Genomic DNA, 24,769 nt, shown 5'->3' with positions numbered 1-24,769 from the left:
TCCCAAACACGACTCACGCCCCCTCCTCACAGCTTTACTTCGACAAGTACCTCGTCTCATACTTTCCAAACTTCACAGAAGCTCTCCTGCGAACCTTGCAGAACTAGCACTCCTGGAAGAAAGGAGAGCTTCTGTGAAGTTTGGAAAGTAGGAGACGAGATAGTGGCGGAAGGAAAGTTGTGAGGACGGGGCGTGAGTCGTGCTTGGGTAGCTCAGATGGTAGAGCACTTGCTCCCGAAATGCAAAGGTTCAGAGTTCGATTCTCGGTCCGGCACACGGTTTTAATCTGCCAGGAAGTTTCATATCAGCGCACACTCCGCTCCAGAGTGAAAAATCTCATTCTCTACAGAATGTTTTGTCTGTACTAGCGTCGCTGAGATGGTTAATGAAAACGACAATAGCATCATCGTTGTTGTTGCATAATTTCGCTGACAGTTCATCGAGACACTCAGTAATTGGTTTAAACGTTTCTCGCAGGTTCTGCTCTCGATACAAATGTTCTAACCTTAGCAACTGTAACCTCTCTTGAACAAATTTCTGTGCAGCGATGACCTTATACTTAGTTGATATCTTGCTCTACACAAATCGGGCTGCACTTTATATACATTTCACTTAACGTTATGTACTTTTTTTTCAGTTCCATCAACCTTTGCAGCTAAGGCGTCTACTTTCTTTCTCAGAATATTACGTGTGTACATTCTGGTTCCTTAACCCTAGTTTCTAATCCGTTGATCAGTCTCAGAAGGGTCTGGGCATACGTCTCTAGCTCCTTAATTATGTGTTCGAGAGACTGAAGTTTTCCATCTATATATGATGTATGGCTTTACACTTTCCATTCCAACTCCGTGAACTTCACTTTAACGTTTTTAAACACGTTTTCAATTTCTGTCTGCTCGTGCCAGGCATCGTCTTCTATGTATACTGATATTTAACCGTTTTAAGCCGAATGATGTTATATTTTATGTTGAAGCGAAGAGCACTGGAGAGCTAGGGGGACTGGTAGGTTTATGTTCATAATATCTTGCCTCGTTCTTGCAAGGGCATCAGAGTCCTCAGAGATGGATCGTACGATGGTAGCCACTACAGACCCCTGCCTGCACACTTATTCAGAGGTTCAGGGACTGGGTGGATATGTTCTTTGTTGCACAAGTCGATGAGTGGGTTGGATAAAAGCACCTCCTTGCTCGAACATGAAGGCAAGGGATGTTACTGGGTCCTTGCAGCCATTGCTGTAGGCTCCAGTAGGTTGGTGGCGGGAGCAGCAGTTGCAGATGCACGTACAGATACGCTGGAGGTCACTGAACAAAGAAGAAAACAATAAGCATCCAACGTGGAACTTGACAAAGAAGAAGAAGCGCAGTGTACCATAATACCACTTACTCTTTGCTTCTTCCTATTCTTCTGAGGTGTCCTGGACGACTTCGGGTTCTGCTGTTAACATTTCATAGCTACTGACTCAATATTGACTGTGAGCAGAGGGCTACCACATTCCTCTTATACCCTCTACATCACTATTACATCACCAGATATAGCTTCCTACTCTAACATTGGATCCTGTGGGATATGGCAGTTTCAAAAAAGGTAGGCAGTTCCAGCACAATTATCTATCTGTATGAGTTCTGATATGTATCTTCACCCCATGCCACTGTGTCACCATTATTTGCCGAAAAGTACTCATCCTACGCTCATCCATTATCTTTTTTTTCAGTCATCGTGCATGCCTGCACGTAATACATTTATTAAACCCCTCTCTGTTCATAACCAACGTCTTCTCAATTGAACACTTTGCATAGACATGGGTGCTTGCGTTGGATTGGGTGAACGTCTTGCCTCTTGCAGTCCGAAAGACGGACTGGGCTTTTCTAGAATGATCTACAGTTCCTGTACAGTCAACTTTACCCCAGCCTGCTACATCTTCATTATTTGATGAAGCAAACTCGTGTTCTTCATACACTCTTTCAGTGTTATCGTTTTCCAAGTGGCGTATAGGGAGCTATGGGAACAGTCCACAACTACATGATTACGGCTAATATAACACAGAAATCTTGTCCATTGAACACATAGTACAGAGAAATGACTTATGTGAGCAATATCTGACAGCTCAGCACAGAAAGCAGCTCCATCACAAGTGGTGGAGGAGGGGGGAATGGGGGAGAGGGGAAGGGGGATGGCCAACAGTGCCTCCTAGTGGTGTCGTGAACTAGGTCAGTTTGTTTCCCAGCCTCAAGGTGAACATACAAAATTTAATATTCCCACCAATCAGTTTCAATTTCACACAATTTTTCAATTTCCCACAAAAATTTCAATTTCCCACCATTTAGAAAAGTGGGAGGAGGGAAAGGTGGGGAGGGGAGGGGTAGGGAAGGGAGGGGAGGGGTGGGGCGGAATGGGGTGGTAGGGGAACGGACCCATGTGCTGGATTGGGGAAACCCCTGACATCATCAGGGGGTAATTAATTGATCAATTAATTATCATGCATAGTTAATTTGATACCAATTTGATATCAAAAGTGGCGTAGAATGTGGTTAAGCCTACTACTGCTAGCGTAACTGCAGTGTATGAATTTTTTATAGCGCATCAGTGCCCTGTGTTTCGCTCATGGGTGATTTTAACGCCAGGATTGGAAATAGAACAGAAGGGTATGAAAAGGTTATGGGTAAATTTGGAGAGGATATGGAGGCCAACAGGAACGGGAAACAACTCTTGGATTTCTGTGCCAGTATGGGCTTAGTAATCACAAACTCCTTTTTTAAACATAAGAACATTCACCGGTATACTTGGGAAGGCAGGGGAACCAGATCTGTCATTGATTATATAATAACAGATCAGGAATTCAGGAAGGCTGTGAGGGACACACGTGTATTCAGGGGATTCTTTGATGACACTGACCATTATTTAATCTGCAGTGAAATTGGGATTGTGAGGCCGAAAGTGCAGGAGGTCAGGTCCATATGTAGGAGGATAAGAGTGGAGAAACTTCAGGATAAGGAAATCAGGCACAAGTACATAACAGCGATCTCAGAAAGGTACCAGTTAGTTGAATGTAGTCAATTACAGTCATTGGAAAAGGAATCGACAAGGTACAGGGACACAGTACTAGAAGTGGCTAAAGAATGTCTTGGAACAGTAGTGTGTAAAAGTAGGATGAAGCAAACAGCTTGGTGGAATGATACAGTCAAGGAAGCCTGTAAAAGGAAAAAGAAGGCTTATCAAAAATGGCTACATACCAGAACCCAGGTAGACAGAGAAAGTTATGTTGAAGAAAGAAACAAAGCCAAACAGATAATTGCAGCATCCAAGAAGAAATCGTGGGAAGACTTTGGAAACAGGTTGGAGACTATGGGTCAAGCTGCTGGAAAACCATTCTGGAGTGTAATTAGCAGTCTTCGAAAGGGAGGTAAGAAGGAAATGACAAGTATTTTGGACAGGTCAGGAGAACTGCTGGTGAATCCTGTGGATGCCTTGGGCAGATGGAGGGAATATTATGAAGAGTTGCTCAATGTAGGTGAAAATGCGATCAGTAATGTTTCAGATTTCGAGGTAGAATGGGATAGGAATGATGATGGAAATAGGATTACATTTGAGGAAGTGGAAAAAATGGTCAATAGATTGCAGTGCAATAAAGTGGCTGGGGTGGATGAAATTAAGTCGGAACTCATCAAATACAGTGGAATGTCAGGTCTTAAATGGCTACACAGGATAATTGAAATGGCCTGGGAGTTGGGACAGGTTCCATCAGACTGGACAAAAGCAGTAATCACGCCAGTCTTTAAACATGGAAACAGAAAAGATTGTAACAACTACAGAGGTATCTCTTTAATCAGCGTTGTGGGTAAAATCTTCTCAGGTATTGTTGAAAGGAAAGTGCGAGTATTAGTTGAGGACCAATTGGATGAAAATCAGTGTGGGTTTAGGCCTCTTAGAGGTTGTCAGGACCAGATCTTTAGCTTACGGCAAATAATGGAGAAGAGTTATGAGTGGAACAGGGAATTGTATTTATGCTTTATAGATCTAGAAAAGGCATATGACCGGGTTCCTAGTAGGAAGTTATTGTCTGTTCTACAAGATTATGGAATAGGAGGCAAACTTTTGCAAGCAATTAAAGGTTTTTACATGGATAGTCAGGCAGCAGTTAGACTTGACGGTAAATTGAGTTCATGGGTCAGAGTAGTTTCAGGGGTAAGACAAGGCTGCAACCAGTCTCCACTGTTGTTCATATTATTTATGGATCATATGTTGAAAACAATAGACTGGCTGGGTGAGATTTAGATATGTGAACACAAAATAAGCAGTCTTGCATATGCGGATGACTTAGTTGTGATGGCAGATTCGATTGAAAGTTTGCAAAGTAATATTTCAGAGCTAGATCAGAAATGTAAGGACTATGGTATGAAGATTAGCATCACCAAACGAAACTAATGTCAGTGGGAAAGAAATATAAACGGATTGAGTGCCAAATAGGAGGAACAAAGTTAGAACAGGTGGACGGTTTCAAGTACTTAGGATGCATATTCTCACAGGATGGCAACATAGTGAAAGAACTGGAAGCGAGGTGTAGCAAAGCTAATGCAGTGAGCGCTCAGCTACGATCTACTCTCTTCTGCAAGAAGGAAGTCAGTACCAAGACTAAGTTATCTGTGCACCGTTCAATCTTTCGACCAACTTTGTTGTATGGGAGCGAAAGCTGGGTGGATTCAGGCTACCTTATCAACAAGGTTGAGGTTACGGATATGAAAGTAGCTAGGATGATTGCAGGTACTAGTAGATGGGAACAATGGCAGGAGGGTGTCCACAATGAGGAAATCAAAGAAAAACTGGGAATGAACTCTATAGATGTAGCAGTCAGGACGAACAGGCTTAGATGGTGGGGTCATGTTACACGCATGGGAGAAGCAAGGTTACCCAAGAGACTTATGGACTCAGCAGTAGAAGGTAGGAGGAGTCGGGGCAGACCGAGGAGAAGGTACCTGGATTCGGTTAAGAATGATTTTGAAGTAATAGGTTTAACATCAGAAGAGGCACCAAAGTTAGCACTGAATAGGGGATCATGGAGGAACTGTATAAGGGGGGCTACGCTCCAGACTGAACGCTCAAAGGCATAATCAGTCTTAAATGATGATGATGATGATGATGATGATGATGATGATGATGATGCATCAGTGCCCTGTGTTTCGCCTTATTATTCCGCACCCATCTCCATACTTGTTTATAGTGCCCACCAGGCCGTACTTTCTGCCTCGCAGAACACCTTGCATAATAAAAATATCGTATTGCTAGTGCCTGCTACCTGATATGTCCATCAGTGCCTTAACTTCTACCATAGAGCCTTTTTTTTGTTTCTTTTTCCGAGTCATCATTCTTCTGGACTCCTGACTGGATTGATCTGGTGCATGACGAATTATTCTCCTGTGCCAACCTCTTCACCTGGAGTAGCACTTGCAACCTATGTCCTCGATTATTTGCTGGATATATGACAATCTGTGTCTTCCTCTAAAGCTGTTACCCTTTAACACTACTTCTAGTACCATGGATGTTATTCCATGATGTCTTAACAGATTCCAACCATCCTGTACTTCTTTCTTGTCAGTGTTTTCCATGTATTTCTTTCCTCATCGATTTTCTGGAGAGTCTCTTCATTCCTTACCTTATCAATCCACCTAATTTTCGTCATTCTTCTGTAGCACCATATCTCAAATGCTTCTGTTCCATTTTTTGCAGTTTTCCCATAGTCGATGTTTCACTATCATACCTTCTCAGAAATTTCAACTTCAAATTAAGGCATATGTTTGATAGTAGCAGACTTGTCTTGGCGAGGAATGCCTTTTTATGCCCTTTTTAATACTCATTAGACTGTTCATTCCATTGAGCAGACCTTGCAACTCGTTTTCACTTTCACTAAGGATAGCGATGGCCTAAGCAAATCTTATTATTATATTCATCCTGAATTTTAATCCCACTCTTTCACTTTCTTTTATTTCCGCAATTGCTTCTTCAGTGTATAATTGAACAATAGGGACGAAAGACTACATACCTGTCTTATACCCTTTTTAATCCAAGCACTTCGTTCTTCGTCTCGAGTTCTTACTGTTGCCTCTTGGCGCTTGCACGTTTTGTATATTATCCGTCTTTCCCTACAGCTTATCCCCATTTTTCTCAGAATTTCGAACATCTTGTACCATTTTACATTGTGGAACCCTTTTTGCAGGTCGACAAATCATAGGGACATTTTACTTTAGTCTTGTTTATATTATCGACCACCACATTAGAACTGCCTCCTTGGTGTCTTTGTCTTTCCTAAATCGGAAATTATCCTCATCTAACACATCCTCTATTTTCTTTTCCATTACTGTGGATGTTATTCTTGTCAGCAAGGTAGATGCATGAGTTTTTAAGCTGACTGTGCCATAATTCTAGCTCCTGTAGGCTACTGCATTCTTGGAAATTGTGTAGATGACGTTGTTGTCAAAGTCAGTTGGTATGTCGCCAAACTCATGCATTTTGCACACCAACTTGAATAATTGTTTTGGTGCCACTTCGACAAAGGTTTTCGAAATTCTGTAGGAATGCTACGTATTTCTTCTGCCTTATTCGATCTTAAGTCTTCCAAAAATCTTTTAAATTTCGAAGCTTGTACTAGATCCACTCTGTAACCCCTATCGACTGAAATTTCTTCTTCGAACCCGCCATCAGACAAGTCATTCCCCTCATAGGGACCTTCAGTGTACTCTTTTCACCTACCCGTTCCCTCCTCAGCCTCTAAGAGTGGATTTCCCATTAAATTTTTAATATCACCACCCTTGCTTTTGATTTCACTGAAGCTTGTTTCGACTTTTCTGTATGCTGAGTCAGTGCTTCAGACAACCATAATTTTTTCGATTTCTTCAAATTTTTCCTGGCACCATTTCGTCTTAGCTTCCCTTCACTTCCCAGTTATTTCATTCCTAAGTGACTTGTATTTCTGTATTCCTGAATTTTCCTGAAGACTGTCATACTTCTTTCTTTCATCTATCAACTGAATTATCTCTTTTGTTACTCATTGTTGCTTTGCAGTTACTTTCTTTGTACCTATGTTTTTCTTTCCAGCTTTTTGATTGCACTTTTTAGAGATGTCCATTCCACTTCAGCTGAACTGCAGTCTGAGTTGTTCCTTATCGCCGTATCTATAGCCTTAGAGAACTTTTAGCGTGTCTCTTCATTCCTTAGACTTCCTTATCCCACTTCTTTGAAATCCTTATCGTATTTTCTTTTTGTTTCATAGGCCAGCATTACATCTAGATTGAGCCGTAGCATTTCCCATTTCAGATTTGCTAGCTTCCCTACCACGTCCAAATTTCTGCCGTTCTACATGCCGACTCGTAGGTCATTATCCTTTTGTTTGTTATTAAATCTTTTTCTCATGGTCACCTCCCATCTGGCAGTCGCCTCTCGAATGGGGGATAGAACAAAGTGCTATCAACAAAAGAAAGGAGGGTAGCGTCTTTACAAGTGACCAAAACGTCCTGGGTATCGGGCTAGAATCCCGCAACCCGCTTAAATTTTGAATAAAAATCAAGAATGGCGGCCTAAGACTTCGAGATGAGAAGTTACCCTCATTCTGCCAGCGGCCTTGTCAAAGAGGGTAGAGGAGCGGGAAGAAGTTCAGGGCACTCTTGCCCTTGGGGGTGGGAAACTGCCCTTAAAAGTGGAAGAATCAGCAGCAATCAACGGCATGAGCATGATGAAGGCAATGGAACCCACTACATCAAAGACATTTCATGTTTTCCACAGAAATGTCATTATAACCTCTCTATTGTCAAAAAATTCCTTAGTAACCTCCATTCAGATCTTTGGGAGGGGACTGCAACGGGGATGGTATCATGAGAAGAACATAGAACAACCAACAAAAGAATAACGTTCTACGAGTCGGGACGTGGAATGTCAGAAGTCTGACTGTAGTAGGGAAGCTAGATAATCTGGAAAGGGAAATGCTAAGGCTCAACCTAGATATACTGGGCATCGCTGAGATGAAATGGAAAGAAGACAAGGATTTCTGGTAAGACTAGTGTAAAGTAATATCGACAGCAGCAGAAAATGGGATAACGAGAGTAGGATTCGTTATGCATAGGAAGGTAGAGCAGAGAGCGTGTTATTGTGAACAATTCAGTGATAGGGTTGTTGTCTTCAGAATCGACAGCAAACAGAGACCGACAACTGTAGTTCATGTATAGACGCCGACGTGCAAGCCGAATACGAAGAGATAGTATACGAGGATACTGAATGGGTGATTCAGTACGTAAAAGGGGATGAAAATCTAATAGTCATGGTAGATTGGATTGCGACTGTAGGGAAGAGAGCAGAAGAATGAGTTACGGAAGGATAAGGGCTAGGTACAAGGAATGAGAACGAGAAAGACTACTTGAGTTCTGCCATACATTTAGGCTACTAAGATTAAAACAGTCTTGATGGCAACCGATGTTAACTTATGACTGTTTTCGGCCTTTTAATTACGGTCCATCGTTAGAGCTTGCACTATCTGGATGACGGCGATGGCGCCTGACCCGCTGTGGAAGCCTCAGTCACTGTTACAGTTACACTGACTGAGGCCTCCACAGCGGGTCATACGCCACCGCCGTCATCCAAATAGTGCAAGCTCTGATGGTGGCCCACGACGAAAAGGCCGGAACCGGTCAGAAGTTAACAACAGCTGCGGTCGAGACGGTTTTTTATAGAATCTTACGACAATAAAAATCGCTGTTCTCCAACAGTGTTACATAAAATTATGAATTTGTGTTAGTAACAAGGAATACTCTGTTCAAGAATCACACGAGGAGGACTTATACTGGGAAAAGGCCGGGAGATACGGGAAGATATCAGTGAGATACGTCAAGGTCAGACAGAGATCCTGGAATCAAATACTGGACTTCAAAGCGCACTCAGGAGCTAATCTAGACTCAGACCTTGGTTTAGTGGTGGTGAAGAGTAGGCTGAAGTTTAGGAGAATAGTCAGGAAAAATCAGTGCGCAAAGAAGTTGGATGCGGAAGTAACAAGAAATGAAGAGATACGACAAAAGTTCTCTGAGGCTATGGATACTGCGATAAGGAATAGCTCAGTACGCATTTCATTTCAAGAGGAATGTACACCTCTAAAAAGGGAAATCACGGAAGTTGGAAAGAAGTAATAGTTACAAAAAAGATAACTGCGAAGGAACCATGGCTAACACAAGAACAACATCCGTTGATCATTGAAAGAAGGAAGTACAAATCTGTTCAGGGAAATTCAGAAACACAGAAATACAAGTCGTTGAGGAGTGAAATAAATAGGAAGTGCAGGATAGCTAAGGCGAAATGGCTGCAGGAAAAATGTGAAGACACACCTACAAGGAAAGAACTGTTTGAAAGACTGACTCGGCATATAGAAAAGTCAAAACAGCAGTCGGTGAAATCAAAAGTAAGAGTGGTAACGTTCTGAGTGCAATGGAAATTCCACGGGTAAATTCAGAAGAGGGAGCATATAAGTGGAAAGAGAACACTCAAGGCCTGATTGAAGGGGAGGATTTGTCCGATGACGTGACAGAAGAAAAATCATGAGTCCATAGGGAAGAGATAGGTGACCTACTATTAGAGTGATAATTTAAAACAGCTTTCGGGGACTTAAGGTCAAATATGGCAGAAGGGATGGACAACATTCCATCAGAATTTCTGAAATTATTGGAGAAGACTCAACAAAGCGACTACTGAGATTAGAGTGTGAAATGTATGAGATTGGTGACGTACCGTGTGACTTTCGGAAAAACCATCTTCCACACGATTTCGAATACTGGAAGAGCCAAGAAGTATGAGAAGTAGAACATTCTGGACAATTGAAGCAAATGTTGAGTCCTTGCTGCCGTCCGGTGTGGCCGAGCGGTTCGAGGCGCTACAGTTTGGAACCGCGCGACCGCTACGGTCGCAGGTTCGAATTCTGCCTCGGGCATGGATGTGAGTGATGTCCTTAGGTTAGTTAGGTTTAAGTAGTTCTAGGGGACTGATGACCTAAGATGTTGAGTCCCATAGTGCTCAGAGCCATTTGAACCATTTGAGACCTTGCTACGTCGAGTTACTGCATTACGAGGGTCAAAAGGAGGGCCGACACGATATTAGGATATCCCATGTCTTTTTGGCAGCTCAGTGTAGTTCTTCTGTAATTTGATCTTGAATTAATAGAATCTCCGTTCCTTCACGTAAGTCTCGTATCTTTGACCATTTTGGTGCTTTCAGTATCTTTCTTAAGCACCTGCTTTGTATTGTTTGTAAGAGTTTGGTGTTAGATGGACACTTTGTTTCCCATTACGAACAACCAAATAATATTGCTGGTAATATCTTTGACAATCGTAGTACTTTCCATATCGTTCTTAAGCGCCTGTTTTGTACTGTTTGTAGGCTTTTGATGGTAGATGGACATTTTGTTTCCCATCAGGAACAACCACACAATATCGCTGGTAATAATTTTGCTTTATAAAGACGGAGTTTGGTTATTGTTTTCATGTCCGTACTCGCGAAAAACGAACACAAATAATTTTATCGTATTTTTCTCTCTATCTGTTGTTGCATGGATTTTTGTAGTTTAACTTCTGGCCAATCACTTCTCTCACGTACTTAAAACGATCTGACCAGGCGATCTCAGTGCTGTTTCATTGACGTTTTAGTTGAGCTCTCTTCCGTGTGAACAATACCGCTTTCGTTTCGTTCACGTTAAGTGTTAATCCTCGCGGGCCCATTGTTCGGTCATTGTGAGTCGTCTTTGCGTTCTATTCAGTACTGCGTTTATTCTCCTTCTGCTGATGAATAGAGTGGCGTCACCACTGTGCTAGTACATGAGGGATGATAGGTAGGTCGCTGACGTAAAGACTTAAAGGGGTCGGTGAAGGAGGTTTTCTTCAGCCTGGAGTTGACTCGTAGGTCTTTCTCTAACCATACCAAATGGGTAGTTGTCTGGGCGTAAGTGGCTTCCTCAAGGTCAAGTGATTTACCCGAGACTGGCGGTGTTTCCTACAATTATTGCAGAAAAACTTGTACAAATCTTGCAGAGAATCAGCATATTACAGAGACGCAATAAGCGAGAGCCGGACGTGGTCAATGAAAATGCCTACAGTCTCCTTCTCTTTCGCCTTGACTGAAAGGCTTAAATGGAAAACAATTTATTGGAGACGTCTACGAAACTGAGAAGTCGGCGGGCAGTCCCTTTGAGTTGTAAACGTCGTGTATTCTCTGACATGGAAGAAAGGAAGGAAGGTAGCGTTCAACGTCACGTCGACAGCGAGGCCATTAGAGACGGTGTGATAGAGGAGGTGTTTCCTCAGTGTATTTCAGAAGTCGTGAAGAGGTGATACTTCGTGGTTAACCGAGGCCATTTTTGCTTTTGAATATTCCGAAAATGTGTCCTCGTCTGCGTGTGTCAAAAGGCCGTTTTTGTATTTAAATGAGCATTCAGGTGATCGCCACTGTAATACCCCTTTCTAAAAACTATTTTTTCTATTAAATTTTGTGTAATGATTCCTAAGCAAAATTCCATATGTTTTCCGAACTAAACGAAAGCGAAGCCTTCATGTTTTTCGAGATTGGCTACGAGATGCCTGGCTGTTCGCTTTTGTCTTTTGCCATCCTTCTTTTATCATATAAGCGTTGTGCCCTGCAGCTCTCTAGAAATTATAAAACACTGCCGAAAAAAGAAAGAAATTAGTATACCTGGAAAGACGACATCGATTCTGATGCGATGACGGCATTTGCCACCCGGGAGATAGTGGATGTACTGCTAATTGCTTCAACGTCGTTCGCCAATAGACAGAGTAGTGGTATCTGTGTCTACCCTTTAGTATAAAATGCTCGCAGCCAGAAGCCTCAGTGTAATGTAAAAGTGTGAAGAAAGCAGGCAACCATAACACAGAGACACACTTATGCATCCTCTAGGCAACTGTGCGTGTTAGAAAGGTGTCAAGTTGTGGCCTTCCGAGTGGTGGGGTGGTTCTACCAGAGAATTCACACATTAGATGGATGTGCTGCGTCAGTTTTGTAACGATGCTGGTATCAGTGGCCTTGTGAACATTCTCAGTCCCGCAGACGAGGTTCTGGTCGTCCGAGCAGCACAGACGCCCCCCAGGATCGTCGCATTGAGAGGGCAGCAGTAGCAGGTGGTATAACTACCAGAGCACTGAGGGACCACACGTGTCAGCACGGTTGCGAAATGGCCATGAGCCCCTAGCCCGTCTTCCATTCACGCCACAGTATCGACTAGCACAGTTCGACTGGTGCCGTCAGAGAATCATCTACATCTACATCTACGTGATTACTCTGCTATTCACAATAAATTGCCTGGCAGAGGGTTCAATGAACCACCTTCATGCTGTCTCTCTAGCGTTCCAGTCTCGAACGGCACGCGGGGAAAACGAGCACTTAAATTTTTCTGTGCGAGCCCTGATTTCTCTTATTTTATCGTGACGATCATTCCTACCTGTGTAGGTGGGTACCAACAGAATGTTTTCGCAATCGGAGGAGAAAACTGGTGATTGAAATTTCATGAGAAGATCCCGTCGCAACGAAAATCGCCTTTGTTTTAATTATTGCCACTCCAATTCACGTATCATGTCAGTGACACTATCTCCCCTATTTCGCGATAGTACGAAACGAGCAGCCCTTCTTTGTACTTTTTCGTTGTCATCCGTCAGTCCCACCTGATGCGGATCGCACACCTCACAGCAATACTCCAGAATAGGGCGGACAAGTTTAGTGCAAGCAGTCTCTTAGGTAGACCTGTTGCATCTTCTAAGTATTCTGCCAATGAATCGCAGTCTTTGGTTTGTTCTACCCACAATATTATCTATGTGATCGTTCCAGTTTAGGTTATTTACCCACAATATTATCTATGTGATCGTTCCAGTTTAGGTTATTTGTAACTGTAATCCCTAAGTATTGAGTTGAATTTACAGCCCTCAGATTTGTGTGACTTATCGCGTAATCAAAATTTAGCTGATTTCTTTTAGTGCTCATGTGAATAACTTCACACTTGTCTTTATTCAGGGTCAATTGCCACTTTTCGCACCATACAGATATCTTTTGCATCTGGAAGATGGAACAGCGCGTCATGGTCTTCAGCGATGAGAGCAGATTCTGCTTGCACGCGAGTGATGATTGTTTGCACGTACGTCGTAGAGCTCGTTAGCGCTGTCTCTTGGAGTACATTCGTCCAAAACACAGTGGCCCCACCCCAGGCCTTATAGTTGGGGGTGTGAAAACTAGAAGTCTCGTTCACTCGACGGCAACCTTCTTGCGACTGGAAGGTGATGTGTTGCTCCAGCAGGATAATGCTCGTCCACACACTGCCTACAGAACTCAGCGTGCTCTGCCAGACGTGCAGCAACTTTCCTGGTGAGCTCGATATCTGGGCTTGTCTCCAGTTGAGCAGGGCGCGGGCATGATGGAACGAGAAATGACTCGTGCAACTCGTCGAATTAACAACTCCTACAGAACTACGTGAACAGGTCGAGCAGACGTGGTATAACGTATCCCAGGACGGTATTCGCCATCTGTACCATCCTCTGGATCTCAGAGTCAGCGCCTGTATTGCCCAAAAAAAAAAAAAAAGGGTTCAAGTACTTTCTTGTCATACCAGTTTACATGTTTATGCTGACTAGCATCTATTAATTGTTTCTATTTTCAGCCTTTTGTGTGAGAGACGCAACATTTCGACATGGAACCGATCCGCCAGTGGTGTGACTTCGTTACAAATGTTCAATATCTTTCTTTCGCTTATTGTACAACATGAACCTGCATTCATTCGGAGAAGAAGTCCGAGAACTTTAGCTAATTATACAGTATAGATCAATTGGCAGATCGTGATATGCAAATTACATTTCCAAATTCTATCGGTCCACATCTCTAGTTGCGCTGCTACCAAAACCAATCTGGAACAACCAAATCTTACAGCTACGGCATATATTTGGTGAGCAGAGGTGGGAATCAACTCACAGTACTCAGGAGTCTTACGTGAAATCGGGGAGCCAGTAGCTAGCTGGGCGAAAGCGTCTTAGTGAACGAGAAGAGCTTGGCGAGGATTAGTACAAGCCAGTAAATTATTTTGTTTCAGTGAAAATGTGAGAACGATATTTTTGTGCAGATTCTTCCCTATTGTCTTTCAACTGTATTCCTGTTCTGTAATGGCAGTGATTATCGGTGGGAATTGCCAGTAGGCAGTTGTAGGCGGTGTACTGAACCGTTAGCTGTGACAGTACTCCATTCCAGTGGTCGGATCAAGCAATCCTTATTGAAAGTAGTTAAACAGCTACAGGGCTTTTGATATTTGATTTTGGATTTGTGTCGTGGGTCACCGTTATTTAGACTGATTTGATAGGTGACAAACCGGAGAATCAATCTGGATCCGCCAATAAACGTTTCCGATTAAATCTAGGGAGCAGTACGTCGCGTAATTCGTCACGCGCGCCGCATGTTTGCTGTAAGAGGACGTGAGTTCTGTTTACCGCCTCAAGTGGTGATTCATACGACATCGTAGCATCTCAGAGGAACGGACGAAAGGAACGTTTGAGGTGACTTCGCCTCGATATGGCATACCTGAAGAAACTTGTGGACTCTTTCCCTCTCTTGATAATCAGTGACAGAACTGTTCTACTCAGTATAAACGTGATGTAGGGGTGACAGTGTTTCTTTCCGTGTCCTTGATTACCAGTTAGAGGCACACAAAGCGCCCTTGGAACCTTTTAAAGTAACACTGGCCAGAGTAGTGAGAAATAAATGTTTGTGTAATCGCAGTTGTTCTGAGTTTACTAGCAAGTTGAATCCTGTCTTTTTTCCGGAGTGTATTCCCAGAAATAATGAACAAAATAAGTTACAAGCTCAAGAAGTTGTAGCTGCTAGTAAATCTTAAGAGTTGTATGGTCGTTTTTCTTGAAATACAGGGTGGAACGGAGAAAAGTAGCTCCTGTAAGTATAAACGAAATGCAGTGAATGTACAGAAACGAAGAGCTGAAATGGACTAACCGTTCATTTACAATGTAATATAAATTTATAGAAGATGTTGAAAGGACAGAAAAAAACACATATTATTAGATCTGGCAAACAAGGTGGCCGTAATTGTTTGCTGGCGGTTCGTTCCTCAGTGAAGACGCCATGGACTTGCTCCAGGCATCCGTTACCTTAGCGTGTGGCACGTTGCCACATTTTTCTGGAAGAAGCAGCACTTTCTTTCACATTCAGTGAGTTCAGCGCAAAATGTATCAAAAATTTCCATATACAACAGTGCTGATGGTATTGTCAAAAATATCCGTCCAGTGATGAGTGTTCCTGTTTCACCGCACCAAACGACGATTTTTTCATCATGGAGTGGTTGCTGACACACAATGTTATGCTTCTCCATTGCCCAGTGCCTCGTGTTCCGTAAATTCACATGACTGGCAAGATGATATAAAGTGTCTAGCAAACCATCGTTGATGTTATCCAAAAGCCACCTGCAGTAATATACACGTTTCTGACTGTCATTCTCCAGTAATTGCTGCATAACCGTCACACGGCTTCAAATTAACACTTTTCAGTATCCGGTGGGAACTTCTCCAACTTATATGCGCTTATTGGGACAGTTCACGTGTAGACTTTTTTGGGCTCTGAATAGTTCTTCGGCGAATGTCTGCAATATCTTCTCATGTATGCGACCTGAAGAAATTCTTTGTCGTTTCAATTTTTGCATAGATCCGTACATGCGCCAATTTTTATACAGAATCTGTATTGCTCTCTTTGCTGCTAGTCCCCTATCAGGGTACTTGACCCCAAAAATTTGGCGAGTTTCCTTAATCGAATGTTTTCATACATAATTCCACAATTTAAATTCTTTCTTCTGTCGAGAAAGTCATTTTGCAGACCGCAAAGAGAGACGACTAACTTCACTGATGAAATAAACTGACATGCTGACAGAAGAATGCTAACAATCGATTACTGCATAAAACTGTCAACTGTTGTAACTGTTTATCCTATTTCAGAAGCTGAAATATAGCATTCGTATTCAGAGAAGAGGCCGGCTATTTTTAACTGCGCCACCCTGTATCTCTGTTCATAACGGTTCGTCCAGAACTGTACTGGACGTCGTCAGAGGTGCTAGCAATTCCGCTGAGTCTTGCCGACTGACGAGTCGGTCGTCGGAGAGCGGCATAAATGCAGTAAAAAAGGGAAGTGGTAGGATTTTACACGTGATCGGCTGAGGCAATCCTAGTCAGAAATTAAACTTAACTATCGAAAGACAGAGATACAATAATGGGAGCTCTCACGGCGTCACAGTTTTGAAATCCACGTTCGCCTTGTTAGTTACCCCAAACATTAACTTCTGGTTGAAGTGTTTTGATCATAAACATCATTATGATCATAGCTAAAAGAGTAAATGATGATGATGATGATGATGTTTGGTTTGTGGGGCGCTCAACTGCGTGGTTATCAGCGCCCGTACAATTTCCCAACCTTTGCTCAGTCCAATTTCGCCACTTTCCTGGATGATGATGAAATGATGAGGACAACACAAACACCCAGTCATCTCGAGGCAGGTGAAAATCCCTGACCCCGCCGGGAATCGAACCCGGGACCCCGTGCTCGGGAAGCGAGAACGCTACCGCGAGACCACGAGCGGCGGACTCAAAGAGTAAATGAATCACATTTCATTCTGATTACAGGTCAAAGAGTAAATGAATCAGATTTTATTCGTAAGTGGACTTTTTCAATCGCTGTTTTCTTTTATATACATGAATTTTGGATGCATTGTTCACTGTTACTATAGAGGTTTCATTTCTGTCATTTGTCCAGCTCGAATAGCTCGCTCGGTGAAGGCTGTGAAATGGTTCAAATGTCTCTGAGCAGTACGGGACTTAACTTCTGAGATCATCAGTCCCCTAGAACTTAGAACTACTTAAACCTAACTAACCTAAGGACATCACACACATCCATGCCAGAAGCAGGATTCGAACCTGTGACCGTAGCGGTCGCGCGGTTCCAGACTGTAGCGCCTAGAACCGCTAGGCCACACTGGCCGGCGAAGGCTGTGAGAAAGAAAGATTGGAAACTGACCAAAAGTAGAAAAATATGTTTTCAGCAGTTTCAGGGAGAGGTCGTAACTTAACACCAGATTCGCCAGTGCAAATTAAGGAAAATTCTGAATTAAAAAAGCAGCTTTTTCACATGACACACTTCTCTCCTAGGATAACAAAAAAAAGTATTAACGAGGTTAAGTGTCTTGTACTACTCGATCAAATATACATATAATACTAGCAAAAGTCTGAGAATTTTTACAAATAACATTTCTGCTACCAGTTACGATTTTCTTTAATTCATATTTTACGCGACGAGTTTCGAGAAATGATTGTCATTTTCAAGCGTGTTTTCTCTTTGTACTATAGCACTTTTAGTTACGTTTTTGATGTGTGAGATTCTGTTTTGTTTTGTTGAATTTACTGTAATATATGAGAAACGCGCCATTTTCAGCTGGCTATCGATTTTTATACGTAGTATGGCAAATTTTGAAAGAACTTTTACTTCTAGTTCTCTTATGCTCCATTTTCATATGTTAACATGTGTGAGGGACTGCACAGGGAGCTCCATCAGCAGGGAAATGCAGGCGACCTGGAATTTCAAAACCTCTCATTAGTGATGCCAGGAAAACGTGGTGCTGAAACCGTAAAACCGCGGCTATTGAACAATGGCAGAATATCATTTGCTCGGATGAGTCTTGTTTCACATTGTCTTCAACCTTTGGCGGAGTTTACGTCCCAAGGGTGACACATAGCCGGGGTCGGTGATGATTTGGGCAATACTGACAAGGGTTATGTTACCGTTTCACTGATCAGGTGCATCCCCCGGTATCATTGTTGTTCCTCAGTGGTGTTACTCTGTTACAAGACGACAGGGTCCCTGTTCACAAAAATCGCATCGTTCGTTTTGTGAGCACGAGGATAAATCGTCGCATCTCCCCTGACCACCGCAGTTACCAGGTCTGAATACTGTTCAGCTTTCGCCGTCTGCTTTGAAGAGCAGGGTTCGTGATCGCTATCCACGTACAACATTGTCCTTAAGATTGCTACTATTTTTCAATAAGAATGGTATGAGATTCTCTAGAAAGCTACACAGAATCTGTATTTATCCATTCTGTGACGACTGGAAGCAGTTTTGAATGCCAACGGTTTTCCTACACTGTATTAGGCAAGGTAATATGCTGTGTTTTGGGTGTTTGCATATTTGTGTCCACCCCTCGTACGTCTTTGTCAGCTAGAAAATGTAGGGTACTCGTCACTCAGTGAGTCTTGGTCAAGTTTTCGGAAATCTAAATTTTATCTATAGTGAAGAAATATTGCAGTGATGAAGTATTATACATGGATATATTGAGATGCTGTGGAAATGTGAAAACGTGGGGATATTGTAACGGAAAAGAAGAAGCCTTGAAATTTTGTGATACGTGTACAATACTTTTACAGAGTCGATGGGTGAGTTTTATCTTTGGTAACCGTAAGTTAAATAGTTAAGTTTGTCTGTGACAAGGATTGTTTCTACCAATCACGTGTAAAGTTCTACCATGTCACTTTTTGCAATACTGGAGTCCATAAATTATTTTTACAAGTAGAGTTTAATCACTTTAAAGCTGTACTAGATATTAACAAATGGTTTTCAACATGTGATAAAATAACTCATAACGTTTTTTATCTTCCAGTTGACGCAATTCTGACTCAAAATTGAACCTGAAACCCTGATAAAATTTGGACGCAACAGGAGAAACTCAGTGTGTGTCCTGGCTCATTCAGATGACGTTCGATATCCAAGTGCAACGAAAAATTCGACCACGATATGGAAGGCAACCACCATCCCGACCATCTGTTCGGAGACGGCATACGTCATTTATGGAAACAATTAGCGTTCTTCACAAAAAGGCGGCGGAGCGCCCACCGGTTTCAGACGCCGGCGTGGGCAAGGTACATCTACATCTACATCTACATGGATACTCTGCAAATCACACTTAAGTGCCTGGCAGAGGGTTCATCGAACCACCTTCACAATTCTCTATTATTCCAATCTCGTATAGCGTGCGGAAAGAAAGAACACCTGTATCTTTCCGTACGAGCGCTTATTTCCTTATTTTGTCGTGGTGATCGTTCCGCCCTATGTAGGTCGGTGTCAACAAAATATTTTCGCATTCGGAGGAGAAAGTTGGTGATTGGAATTTCGTGAGAAGATTCTGTCGCAACGAAAGACGCCTTTCTTTTAATGATTTCCAGCCCAAAACCTGTATCATTTCTGTGACACTCTCCCATATTTCGCGATAATACAAAACGTGCTGCCTTTCTTTGAACTTCTTCGATGTACTCCGTCAGTCCTACCTGGTAAGGATACCACACTGCGCAGCAGTATTCTAAAACAGGACGAACAAGCGTAGTGTAGGCAGTCTCCTTAGTAGGTCTGTTACATTTCCTAAGTCTCCTGCCAATAAAACGCAGCCTTTGGTTAGCCTTCTCCGCAACATTTTATATGTGTTCCTTCCAATTGAAGCTGTTCGTAATTATAATACCTAGGTATTTAGTTGAATTTACAGCTTTTAGATTAGACTGATTTATCGTGTAAGTGAAGTTTAACGAGTTCCTTTTAGCACTCATGTGGATGACTTCACACTTTTCGTTATTTAGGGCCAACTGCCACTTTTCGCACCATTCAGATATCTTTTCTAAGTCGTTTTGCAGTTTGTTTTGATCTCCTGATGACTTTATTAGTCGATAAATGACAGCGTCATCTGCAAACAACCTAAGACGGCTACTCAGATTGTCTCCAAAATCGTTTATATAGGTAAGGAATAGAAAAGGGCCTGTAACACTAGCTTGGGGAGCGATTGAAATCACTTCTGTTTTACTCGATGATTTTCCATCAGTTACTACGAACTGTGACCTCTCTGACAGGATATCGCAAATCCAGTCACATAACTGAGACGATATTCCATAAGCACGCAATTTTACTACGAGTCGCTTGTGCGGTACAGCATGAAAAGCCTTCCGGAAATCCAGGAATACGGAATAGATCAGAGATCCCTTGTCAATAGCACTCAGCACTTCATATGAATAAAGAGCTAGTTGTGTTTAACACGAACGATGTTTTCTAAACCCATGTTGACTGTGTGTCAAGGATGTCAAAGGTACGTAGGCGTTTGCAAGGAGTCCGACAAAACCGCTGCGTACGGCGGGCAGAGCGTTGGAAAGCAGACAATAGCAGAGCACTATGTCTTGCATAAGAGGTTGGCCTATATCCCTAGAAGGTGCCGCTGCTACAAGCATTAAATCCTACGGAAAAACAACCTAAGTGCTACAGGTTTGCAGTGGATATTGTAGGAAAAAAAAATAAAGTAGTTCAAATGAGTGTGAAATCTTATGGGACTTAACTGCTAAGGTCATTAGACCCTAAGCTTACACACTACTTAACCTAAATTATCCTAAGGACAAACACACACACCCATGCCTGAGGGAGGAGTCGAACCTCCGCTGGGACCAGCCGCACAGTCCATGACTGCAGCGCCTTAAACCGCTCGATTCTACGCAAGATTTATGGATAACGCTAACTGTTTCTTAAAAATGCTGTACGCCAAGCTCGAATATTTGGTCGGGTTGCTGGTTGCCTTCCATACCGTGTTCAAATGTTTCGTGCACTTGGATATCGGACATCGGTTGTACGAACCAGGCCGCACACTGGGTATTCGCCTGTGGCATCTGCAATTTATCAGGTTTTCCAGTTCAGTTTTACGCCAGAACTGCCTCACCTGAACGGTAGAAAACGCTTTATGTGTTACGTTATCACATGTTGAAAGCCATTTGTTAATATCTAATATCATTTTAAAGGTACAAATTCTTAAGCTGTACAGATAATTTATGAGCACGCTATACAGGGTGTTACAAAAAGGTACGGCCAAACTTTCAGGAAACATTCCTCACACACAAAGAAAGAAAATATGTTATGTGGACATGTGTCCTGAAACGCTTGCTTTCGATGTTAGAGCTCATTTTATCACTTCTCTTCAAATCACATTAATCATGGAATGGAAACACACAACAACAGAACGTACCAGCGTGACTTCAAACACTTTGTTACAGGAAATGTTCAAAATGTCCCCCGTTAGCGAGGATACATGCATCCACCCTCCGTCGCATGGAATCCCTGATGCACTGATGCAGCCCTGGAGAATGGCGTATTGTATCACAGCCGTCCACAATACGAGCACGAAGAGTCTCTACATTTGGTACCGGGGTTGCGTAGACAAGAGCTTTCAAATGCCCCCATAAATGAAAGTCAAGAGGGTTGAGGTCAGGAGAGCGTGGAGGCCATGGAATTGGTCCGCCTCTACCAATCCATCGGTCACCGAATCTGTTGTTGAGAAGCGTACGAACACGTCGACTGAAATGTATAGGAGCTCCATCGTGCATGAACCACATGTTGTGTCGTACTTGTAAAGGCACATGTTCTAGCAGCACAGGTAGAGTATCCCGTATGAAATCATGGCGGTGAATCGAGGAGGTACAGTACATACTGACGAAACTAAAATGAGCTCTAAAATGGAAATTAAGCGTTTCCGGACACATGTCCACACAACATCTTTTCCTTATTTGTGTGTGAGGAATGTTCCCTGAAAGTTTGGCCGTACCTTTTTGTAACACCCTGTATATGTGTCGGTCAACACCGTCCGAACCGTCAGTCAGCTCGACCGCTACGGTCGCAGGTTCGAATCCTGCCTCGGGCATGGATGTGTGTCATGTCCTTAGGTTAGTTAGGTTTAAGTAGTTCTAAGTTCTACGGGACTGGTGCTCAGAGCCATTTCAACCATTTGAACCGTCAGTCAGCTAGAGTCAGCTGAACCACAAGCAGCTCTAGGGATGTCCAGCACAGCTCTGGGCGGAACATTAGGCACAGAAGTGTTTCCTGGACCACGGCCACCCAACCCGGAAGATTTACCTGCAACTAAGACTTCCGGTCGTGAAAGCTACCATTGTAAGAGCACAAGAAGTTTCACAACGTGGCGTGATGCCGGCAGCTGCTGCAGCCACTAACGGCAGGGAGAAGGCTGCACGTACAACGGCCTCCCGCCGTTAAACGCCCACGACAAGGCAAACTGTCGCGAGGAGGACACCGCGGCGCGGCTCTCGACTTGCGGGCAGACGCTGCTTATTCGAGGGTGAAACAAGATGTCGCGCGCGCCGCTACACGGCCCCCTGGGAGGCGCCTTTGTGGAGCCTCAATGAGCCAGCGGCGGCACTTCTGAAGCCGACAGTGGCTGGGCTGGGTAGTGTGGGGTGCGCTGGCACAAGAAAGTTTCCGCGCGGCACGCGTTGTGCTCCTCTACGCGACCGCCATTGTCCCCTCGGCACAGAGCTCGCGTCCGCAGAGAGCGGCGGCGCGGGCCACGTCCTACACGCGCCGAGCACAGTCAAGGCCGCCACGTGCCCACAATCAGCTGAGGCTTTCGTTTCTGCACGTTGCTGACGTCAAATGTGACGAAGAAGTCCTTTGTTTGCCCAACTACTTTCACCCCAAGGCCGTGGCGTCTTCTACAGTGAAGCGCCAGAGGAATTGGTGTAGGCATGCTTATTCAAATACAGAGATATTTAAACAGGCAGAATACAGCATTACGGTCGGCTACCCCTATATAAGACAAGTGTCTGGCACTATATCCCTAGCTGCTACAATGGCAGGTTATCAAAATTTAAGTGAGTTTCAACGTGGTGTTATAGTCGGCGCACGAGTGATGGGACACAGCACCTCTGAGGTAATTATGAAGTGCGAATTTTCCCGTACGGCCATTTCACGAGTGTACCGTGAATATCTCCGACATCGCTGCTGCCGGAGAAAGATCCTGCATGAACGGGATCAACGGCGACTGAAGAGAATCATTCAACGTGACAGAAGTTGCAACCCTTCCACAAATTGCTGCAGATTTCAGTGCTCGGCCATCAACAGGTGTCAGTTGGCGAACCATTCAACGAAACATCATCGCTATGGGCTTTCGGGACCGAAGGCCCACTCGTGTACTCTTTATGACTATACGACACAAAGCTTTACCACTCGCCTGGGCCCGTCAACACCAACATTGTTCTGTTGACGACTAGAAACATGTTGCCTAGTCAGACGAGGCCTCGTTTCAAATACTATAGTGCGGATGGACGTGTACGGGTATGGAGACAACTTCATGAATCCATGGACCCTGCATGTCAGCAGGCGACTGTTCAAGCTGGTGGACGCTCTGTAATAGTGTGGGGCGTGTCCAGTTGGAGTGATATTGGACTCCTGATATGTCTAGATACGACTCTGACAGATGACACGTACGTAAGCATCCTGTCTGATCACCTGCATCTATTCGTGTCCATTCTGCATTCCGGTGAACGTGGGCAATTCTAGCAGGATAATGCGACACCCCACATGTCCAGAAATGCTACAACTGGCTCCAGGAATACTCTTCTAAGTTTTAACTCTTCCGCTGGCCACCAAACTCCCCAGACATTAACATAATCGAGCATATCTAGGATGCCTTGCAACGTGCTGTTCAGAAGACATCTCCACCCTCTCGTACGCTGACGGATTTATAGACAGCCCTGCAGGATTCACAGTGTCATTCCCTCCAGCACTATTTTAGACGTTATTGGAGTCCATGCCACTTCGTGTTGCGACACTTCTGCTTCCTCGCGAAGGCCCTACACAATATTGGGCGGGTGTACCACTTTATTTGGCTCTTCATTGCAGACACGGAATACTGAATGCCACACGTGATATTATTAAATGCCGTTACTCAGTCAGTAGACGTGTTCTTGTACTTAGAGTCGAAGAAAATAACGGATACAGGACGAGCTGAATGGTAGAATATAAACTGCTTCCACTTCATTTGGAAAAAAAGAAAAAGAAAAAAAAGATGAGTAATACCACGGTGTCACCGTGATATTACTGAACAAATTTGTCTCGGGCTCTCAGACGTGTGCAGAATAATAGAGTTCAATGTGTGTGATAACACCATCAATAGAGAAGGCGCATTGCAGCTGAGCACAGCGTGGAAACCGGACATAAAGTGAACGCTGTAGATGTTTCCTTCATGGACAAATGACTGACGAACATTACTTTCCTTATAGAATGTGTCGAATTTTTAATGGTTAAAAGACGAGTTCAGCAAGTTGGGATGGAATATAGGGAATTCTAAATGAGCAGTATTTAGGTTATTGCAATTTTGGCAGTTATCTGGTAACTGAGGGAAGCCTCTCAGAAGGTCTGCTCGAAAAATGGAGGATTCGAACTGCTTTAATTCATCTCTGGAATTATGTTATGCATCCTCCCACCCAAAAATTTAATTAAGTTTATTAATCATTTGTATGTATGTATATGTATTAAAGAAAAGGAAAAAGAAAATAAAAATATGCCGTAGTTGCCAGTAAATACAGAAATGAAAAGTTGAGCCAAACAGTGAGCCAATCCTCGCTCCAGATCAAGGATTGCTGGTCTGATGCTCGGGCAATCCAAAATACGGATTTTAGACGATTTTTGCACCAGTTTGTGTGAATGCCGAAGTGGTTCCTCACCTATGCCACAATCTTTAATCCACAATAATGCACTGCAAACATCAAGTTTTAAAAGTCATATTCTTCACAAACAGATCGTACATACAAACGTCACCTCAGCCATTAAATTTAAAAACATGTTTTTCTCCGGAAACACAAACAAATATTCACCATACAACCATAGTTCTTAGATAAAAAGACAAAAATTC

The sequence above is a fragment of the Schistocerca cancellata genome, chromosome 1 (genome assembly GCF_023864275.1).
Source record: "Schistocerca cancellata isolate TAMUIC-IGC-003103 chromosome 1, iqSchCanc2.1, whole genome shotgun sequence".
Classification (NCBI taxonomy): domain Eukaryota; kingdom Metazoa; phylum Arthropoda; class Insecta; order Orthoptera; family Acrididae; genus Schistocerca; species Schistocerca cancellata.
The sequence above is the reverse complement of the archived record's forward strand: the minus strand, read 5'-3'. Positions refer to the sequence as shown.